General features: G+C 40.7%; 1 non-coding gene across 1 annotated transcript; it reads right to left on the bottom strand.

The window, feature by feature from the left end:
* Positions 1-8644: 8644 nt before the first annotated feature.
* LOC120106954 lies at positions 8645-8750 on the bottom strand. The gene has a single exon (XR_005508932.1). It is a non-coding gene; the product is annotated as a small nucleolar RNA R71 (small nucleolar RNA).
* Positions 8751-9104: the final 354 nt, after the last annotated feature.

Below are 9104 nucleotides of genomic sequence, written 5' to 3'. Positions count from 1 at the left end.
GGACAACCTCCAGATTTTGAAAACCACTTACATCCAGATTATGTTTATAAATTACATAAAGCATTGTATGGACTGAAGCAAGCCCCTAGGGCATGGTATGAAAGATTAAGTAATTTCCTAATTGAAAATAAATTTAAGAGAGGAAATGTAGACAAAACCCTCTTCATTAAAAGAAAAGAAAATGACTTATTGCTTGTACAAATTTATGTGGATGATATAATTTTTGGTGCTACTAATGATAGTCTTTGTCAAGAGTTTGCCAAGCTTATGCAGGGAGAATTTGAAATGAGCATGATGGGTGAGCTCAACTTCTTCCTTAGGCTACAAATAAAACAATCAGAGGAAGGCATCTTCATCAGTCAGTCCAAATATATCAAGGAAATGTTGGAAAAATTCAAGATGAAGGATGCAAAGGAAATCAGCACACCCATGGGCTCAAGTTGCAAGCTTGACAAAGATGAAAAAGGTAAAAGTATAGACTGCAAATTGTACAGAGGTATGATAGGCTCTTTACTTTACCTTACTGCTAGTAGACCAGACATATTATTCAGTGTTTGTATGTGTGCTAGATACCAAGCATGTCCTAAGGAATCACACTTGCAAGCTGTTAAAAGAATTTTTAGATATCTAGTAGGGACATCTAATGTAGGCTTATGGTATTTTAAACAATCTGACATAAATTTAATTGCTTATTCCGATGCTGATTTTGCCGGGTGCAAACTCGACAGAAAAAGCACAAGTGGCACATGTCAATTCTTGGGTGCTAATTTGGTTTCTTGGTTTAGCAAGAAACAAAATTCAGTTGCCTTATCCACAGCTGAGGCTGAGTACATTGCAGCTGGAAGCTGTTGTGCCCAAGTTCTTTGGATTAAGCAACAACTTGAAGACTTCGGTATCAAAATGGACAATATACCAATTAGATGTGATAAGTGCAATTAATTTAACAAAAAATCCTGTCCAACACTCAAAATCAAAACATATAGAGATTAGGCATCACTTTATAAGGGATCATGTGCTGAAAAATGATGTGATGATTGAGTATGTATGTACTGAAATTCAATTGGCCGATATCTTTACAAAGCCCCTTTGTAAAGATAGGTTCAACCTCTTAAGGAATGCTTTGAGCTTGTATGATCCCAGCAAATAAATTGAACTTGTATTGCAATGCTTTGCTACTCAAACTTGTAATCCACCTCAAAGTCACAAATAGCAAACCTAGTATTCATTAAGTAAAAGCATGAATCTATCTAAGTTAAATGACGAACAGTTTGACTTTCCGGAGGATGGTTACCCTCCCTTGGACTCTTCATGGAGATATTTTCAGAGCCTATTTCATAGGTATTCGAAATTTGGTCAAACATTCCTCATTTCAATATTAATAATTCAAAAATTATTATCAAACTTTTATAGGGTATATTATTAAAGGGAAGGATCACAAACAAACTCACCCTATATTCACCAAAAGAAATCATGTTGATTAGTGTGGTTAAATGAAATAAATTGGGAAAAGATAGAATTCAGTCTGAAATTTTTCAGTGCCGGAGACGTCTTTGGCAAATCGCAGAGACGTCCCCCCGGCGAGACGTCTCGCGTTAGTCGCGGAGACGTCTCGGGGACCGAACGAAGGTTTTTTTTAAATAGGTCGAAACAGCTCGAGCCGACCCGAGCTATCCCTTTCGTCCCCAACAAAACACAAAACCCTAGCCTCCATTTTTCTCTCCACCTCAAACCGAACCAAAACTCCCCATTTCCCTAGGGTTTCTAATCCATGGCACCCAAAAGAGCTAGGAAAACAAGTGGGAGGCATCCTAGGGTAGCGACCGATGCCGAGGAACGGAGGGAAGAACCTTCCGCACCGTCTCCTCCGGTTGCTCCGCCAACCTCGACCATTTCCTGTGCGAATCGCACAGTAACCACGGGTAGGTTTATAGATTTTCACTTTTTAGAGAGTGAGGGGTTCTCTATTGGAGAGAGACTCCGTGCCCAAGGTTGGGAATATCTTTGTACTCTCAACACATCAACCTACCCCGGTCTAGTTAGAGAGATGTTTAGTAATATGGCCTTAGGGGACTCGGGGTACACTGCCTATGTCCGAGGGACATTGATAGAGATCAATGAGGATACCCTATCTAGTGTATTACAAATCCCTAAAGACGGTGAGGCTCCGACCTCACATCCCCAAAGGGAAATAGCCCTAAACCTAGTTTTAGGACGAGAGGACTGCGGCCCTCTTGATGTGGTTAACTCACAAGACCTAAATGCCGAGATGAGACTACTTTTGAGTATTGTCAACCGGGTCTTGTTTTCAAAAACCGGTCCCTTCGATTTTGTTTCGGAGCGAGATTTAGTCATCATGCACCACATCCTACTAGGGATTCCCCTAAATCTCCCTAGACTTATGCTGAACTACATTTCTATATGTCATAGGTATTCTAGGTTTAGCATACCCTATGGGATGATCTTTACCTTAGTATTCAAACATTTCAAGGTTCAAATTCCAGAAAATGAGCCTGCAAAACCCTTGAGAAACACCGACTACTATAATGAAAGCACAATGCGTAGAATGGAGTTTCACAAGGTAGATGGGTCTTGGGTCAAGGTACCAAAAAGAAAATCTCAAACCTTAGAGCCCGAGATCCCACATCAGGAGCCTGACCACCACTCTCCTCCACATAGCCACATGGCCTTCCCTGATGTACCCTCCAGCTCAGCTGGACCTTCCACATCTGTGCCTCCTCCTTCTCCAGTCAGTGGGCCCTTCTCCCTATCAGAAGAACAGATGCGCACTTTAGCATCTGTAATATGCCAGCAGATGAGGGAGGAGATGAGATCGATGATTTCTGCTGAGTTGGCCCCCATCAGAACCTCACATGAAGGGCTTCTACAAGAGTTGAAGGAAATTAGAGCTCAGATAGAAGCTACAGCGACAGAACTAGTTCATGTGAGTGCCACCCAATCCTTCAGATCAATTGAGCTACAGGATGACTTGAAGAGCATATCAAAAAGCCTTCAAGAATTGACAAGCCCTGGAGGCAATGTGGGCACTGTGGTTGCCCAACTTAGAGGAAGAATTGAAAGGGCAAGCATTGAATTTGAAGCACTAGTGGCAGCCTTCCATCAGTCTCAGGGAGATCAGTTCAAAACACTGCTAGATTCAATTAATGCATTTATAGATGCAGCTGCTAGGGCTTATGAGCAACGTCGCCGATGAGGGACATTTTGCAGACATCTAGGGTTCATCTGTTTTTGTAAAACCCTAGGCTCATTTTGACACTTCTTTTGTATTAGGAATCAATACTTGTAATGATTTCCTCTTTTTTTTAACCTTGTAATGCCTTCAAATGATTGCAATGACATATGAATGACATACAATCTCTTTTGAAATCTTGTGTTTGTTTCAAATCCTGTGGAATCAAACTTTGTGTATGTGATTCTGTGTTGTGCCATAAAAATCTCATAACATACCTTAAGTGTTCAAATTTGACACAATTTATCAATGCATATAAAACAGGGGGAGCACATCTTGTGATAACTATTTTAAACAAAAAGAGGAGTCTGAAATGAATTCCAAAACAAAGGGGGAGTGAAATGAATGCTGAATTCTTTAATAAAAATAACTTGAATATCCTTGAGTGGTTCATGGTAATATGCTGAATTCTACTAGAAATTGAGTTTTAAGTACCTAAGGATAATTTGTCCCCTTCATTATTGATGACAAAAAGGGGGAGTAGAACCAATATGGATATTGGATATATTGGAATGCAAAATTTATGGAGTGTATTGAGTAGATATATATATATGGAGTATATGGAGTAGAACCTAAATATGGAATGCAAAATTTACACTCATACTTAAAAAAAATTGAATTAGAAAAAGATAAAATTGAAGAATATTGGCCTTAAGATAATTGCCCTTCTGAAAAAGAAAAGGGGAGTCAAAAAAAACTTAGCCTTCAATTGTCTTTAGCATCAATATTTCATTAATTTAAATTTTAACTTGATTCAAATTCAGTTGATATGCTAAAATTGCTTAAGAGCTATTAAGATCAATCTTATGCATAAGGATGGAACTGAAAGTTGACTATTTTGAATTATGCACACTGTATCTAGCTCAAATCAAAACATTATACTTGTACATCTGATCAAATACTGTGTATATGTTTAAATTTCGAATTTTGCATATACTCAGTATTTTGTCATCATCAAAAAGGGGGAGATTGTTGACCCCCTAATGGATTTTGATGAATACAAAATACTAGAGTATAATTCCATTTATCTTAACAATTTATTTGAGAATTTCAGGTGATTAATTAACAATATTGTTAAGAAATGTCTAGGCAAGTTTCCATAATTTTTAAGGATTTATTGAAGAATTTTTGAGTTGAAGAAAATAGATCAGGGACAGCCGAGACGTCTCCGGGTTGTCTCAGAGACGTCTCTGGCACAAACAGGAAGAACTGGCACGTCTGGAGACTTCCCCGGCACCTGGCGAGGCGTCTCGCCATGGTCGGAGTCGACTCTCTCAGAGGCGGAGTCGACTCTCTCAGAGGCGGCAGAAAGGCCGATTTCAAGGGATGCGTGCGAGTCGTCTCCACAGAACGCGGAGTCGTCCCCGCGAGTAAAAAGCAGACTTCTGGAGTCGTCCCCAAGGTAGCAGAGTCGACTCTCTCAGGGTATTCCAGAGGATGTCTTTTTCGATGATAAAACAGCGGAGACGTCCCCTGAAAAAGGGGAGTCGACTCTCTCAGAGAATTCCAGAGGACTTGTTTTTCGAAGATAAAACAGCCGAGTCGTCCCCGAGGCAGCGGAGTCGTCCCCATGCAAAAAGTGCAAACATCCCGAGACGTCCCCGTAAAGTGCCGAGGCGACCCTCTCAGAAAAACAGAAAAACAAGCATTCAAACGGTTCATCATCAGAGTCGTCCCCGTAAAGCGCCGAGTCGACCCCAAACAACGTCAAAAGAAAAATCTTACAGCCGAGACGTCTCGTGTTGAAGCGGAGACGTCTTCGGAGCGCCTGGGACGCGACTGACACCTTTTTGCAGGTTTGTTTGAATTTCAAACGTTTCTTTTTTTGTGTCTAACGGCTATATTTGCTTTTTGGGCTATAAAAGGGAGCTCTTAAGTGCCTTCCAACAACTTCTCACCAACCCAACACAAGATCATTCAAGAGAGAAGTAAGAGAAAAAGGTTCAAGGGAGTTAGTGCATTCAAGTGAAGAAATCAAGTGCTTTCAAGCTTCCCAACTGATTTCGAGCTCAACTACTCTCTTCCGATCGGCATTCAAAGCTCACATTCAAGACAACACGATCCACATCGGAAGAACCACCATTTCCCACGCTTCCAACGGCTAAAAGGGTTCTTCCGGGTTTTGTTATTTCTCACTGTTTTATCTGCTTATTAGAGCTTTCAAATCTTTTGTAAAACCTTTGGTTATTGTGCTTGTTCCAGTCAAGGGACTTGGATCAAGGAAAAGGCGTCCCAAGCCTAGGTGAAATTGGGGGTTGTAGGGTTCGTTGTTAGCCCGGTGTAAAACAACGAGTTGGGTAGTGCACTCGCAAAACTACCGGACTGTAATCTTGGATTATAGTGGAAATTCCCAAAGGTGCTTTGGGGAGTGGATGTAGGAGCAGTGGAAGCTCCGAACCACTATAAAACCTTGTGTTTGCGATTGTCTGTTTTTATACCTCTATTTTTACCTTAGCTCATACATTTGTGTGTTTTATTTTTAATTGGACAAAAAGTTTTAAAACACCCAATTCACCCCCCTCTTGGGTGACCATCTCTGGGCAACAGCATCACATTTCCAAACTAAGCAAAATAGAGGAGATCCTTGTTTTAAATTCATATATGCCCATTTTCACGTCAAAATAAAGCAAGAAAAATAATTTTTCCCAAAAATTACTGGAATCACTGTTCAGATGAACAGTATTCCGAGGTAACACTGTTCATATGAACAGTGTTCCGTGAAAAACACTGTTCATATGAACAGTGTTACAAAAAAAAAAATATATCCACTGTTTATCTTCTTCCTCCCTCCTTGCATCAGGGCCGTCCACCTTCCCCCCGTCGATCCCGCGTCGATCCGCCGCCCGTGCCAGCCGCATCAACCGTGTCCAGCTCCTCTGCCATCAGCCCGTCCCAGCCGGCCCTTCTTCCGCCCGTGACACAGCCCATTCCATCTCCCATCAGCCGAGATCCCGCAACCCGATCAGCTCCTTCCAGCCAGCCGAGCGTCTTCCACATCCAAGAGTCCGGATCCCCAGCTCCAAGCCGTGATCCGCTCCTTCCAGCGCGCGTCCTTCCTTCCGGCGACCCAGCATCCCATTCTTCATCATCATTGTCCGCGATCTGCTCCCCCAGCATCACGCCCCGTAATTATCAGCCCATGATCCCTTCCCGCTTCCCGAATGAGCACCCCGGACGATCCTCTTCACGGATCCATCGCGGGCTGATATGATGAGGGGATCTATATAAGGAGCTGAGGGGGGCGGGGTGTAGGGGGGGAGCTTGGTTGAGAAGAAAGAAACAGGGGAGAGACTCTATTTCGGTGAAGAAGAAGAGGAAGAAAGCCGAGAGAAAGAAATTAAAAAAAAAAGAAAAGAGAGAGGGGAGGAAAGAGAAGAGTTTGTGATATTTTGGGAAGAATGAGAGGTGCTCAATTTCATTTGAAGATGGGAGGTCATCCGGAAGCCATGCTCGGCTAAACATCTAATCTAGGGCTGGATGAAGCCCTAGCAATGTATCAAGGCATTGTAGTTCTTATTTTCTTTATTATTTTGGAGCTTGTTTAAATTCTTATCTTCAATGAAATATCTTTTTATGATGTTTAAACTTTGAGCATGCCATTTACTATTCATGTTTGCTAAAGTAGTCTAAGATGATCCATGCCTAGGAAGATGAGGTGTGCTGCATCCTAGATTAGCATACTTAGGTAGACACTTCATGCTATACCAAAGATGGATTTTCCTAACACTCTTTATGTTTTTATTTTAAAAGGCTTATAGCCAAAATTATATGCCTCTCCAAAAGATAAAAATTAAGAACACAATCCTTGATGCAATGCTATGTGGTGGATTCCAAACCCTAGATCTATTTACTCTAATAAATTCCAATCCGTACTCATAGTTTAATTTAGTTAAATCAAGTTAGCAAATCCTTCTTTTTGATTTATTTTTAAAAGAAAAATAACTTATTCTTCAATCCCTGTGGACCGACACCCGTAATCACTATCCTACAGGATACGTGCTATTGCGTGGTTTATTTTTGAAATTGAAATAACCGATCAATTTTTGGCGCCGTTGCCGGGGATTGCTAGCATAGTTATTTTTCTTATTAAAAAAATTATTTAAAAATTTAAAAAAAAAATTTCTTTAAAAAAAATTTCTATTATTGTTACTTTTCTTATCTTCTTTTTCTCCCTTACTAATTTTTATTTATTTATTTTTTTTATATATATTATTTGATCAGGAATCGAGGAAAAAAATCTGGGATGATCAAAAGGAGAACTGCTGGAAAAGAAATGCTGTAGAGGTTTAAAAAAAAAAATTAAATTGCTGGGAAAATTCCCTTTGGTAACCTCTAAACTTTTCTTATTTAAATTAATTATTGGCTTGAAATTTTGTGGTGATTGTTTGATTTTAATTATAGCAAAATTGTGAATGCATGCCTGATACACATACACAAATCAATCTGCACATAGTAAGGGCAATCACCCCAACAAGATAAGAGCCGGATTTCATCACCGGACTCTTGCCCAACTTAGGTGAACTCAGTCTTACATAGTGTCACTTTAATTAAAATCAATTAGACATTGGCTCCTAGGGACATTCGAGCTCAATAGGACGAAGATCACCGAAAGTTGCACCAATTTCGCTCTGTGGCTTAGTTGATGTCTAGGCAAGCTTTGTCCCTATAAGGGAGACAGTTCATCTGTTCGAGGCAAGTGGGTTTTAAGTGGGACCTTTGCGAACGCATCGTGACCCCTCCACTTACCTGGGAGCTTACCTGGTCAACTCGGTTCATTAGACCGGATTGGAGGCTTAGGTGCCCTCTTCAAACCAGTTAGGAGCTGTCTAGTGATTTTAGGTCAAAGACTAGGATTGATATGCTTTTCTCTTTTATTGCATGCTTGATTGATCGAGTACTAGTGTATGCACGGTAGTCGTTCTAGAGTACAAAATCTATTACCTTTCGACCCTGAAATAGAACGAACCCTTAGGAACATTCGAGCTAAGATCAAAACATTAGGATCATCCCCACCTCTTAAGATGGCTGAAGAACAACCCAAACTCCTGAGGGAGTACTTTACTCCCACTATTTACACTTCCCCATCTTGCATTCGATTACCTGAAGTAGCAGCGGTACAATATGAAATAAAGTCTAGTGTGATCGAAATGCTTCCATCTTTTTATGGGCTCACCAATGAAGACCCATATAAACACCTAGATAAATTCCTTGAGATTTGCACCACTATCAAGATTCAAAATTTCACTGATGATGCTTTAAAACTTAGGTTATTCCCCTTCTCCCTTAAAGATAGAGCCAAACAATGGCTGAATTCTTTAGAAGCTAACTCAATTCGTTCTTGGGATCAAATGCAACAATAATTTCTTAAAAAATACTTTCCTATAGGAAGAACGAACCAGTTTAGACGTGCCATTACAAGCTTCTCCCAAACCGAGGGAGAAGAATTTCATGAAACTTGGGAGAGATTTCGGGACCTAATCCGTAAATGCCCTCATCATCAAATACCTAAGTGGCAGCTAGTGCAATGTTTCTATGACAGTTTGACGGAACCAAACCGTCAGATGATCGATGCTGCATGCGGGGGGACTTTCATGCTTTGAAATGAGCATGTAGCATGGCAATTATTTGAAAATCTTAATGAAAACTCCCTCCACCATGCTTCATGTTCTCGTCAAGCATCCCCGAATTTTCAAAGAAAAGGGGCCATTTGTGAAATAAGTCATTCTATGGACCTGTCTAGCAAGGTAGATGCATTGTCCCATAAGATTGACCAACTAATGATAGGAGGACATGTCGTTAGCTCTTCCCAAGCACAAGTGTGTGCTATCTGTTCTAGCCCATCGCATCCAATTCATGA

This window comes from Phoenix dactylifera, unplaced genomic scaffold (assembly GCF_009389715.1).
Source record: "Phoenix dactylifera cultivar Barhee BC4 unplaced genomic scaffold, palm_55x_up_171113_PBpolish2nd_filt_p 000702F, whole genome shotgun sequence".
Lineage (NCBI taxonomy): Eukaryota > Viridiplantae > Streptophyta > Magnoliopsida > Arecales > Arecaceae > Phoenix > Phoenix dactylifera.
Note: the sequence above shows the minus strand (reverse complement) of the source record. Positions and strands in the feature narration are given on the sequence as shown.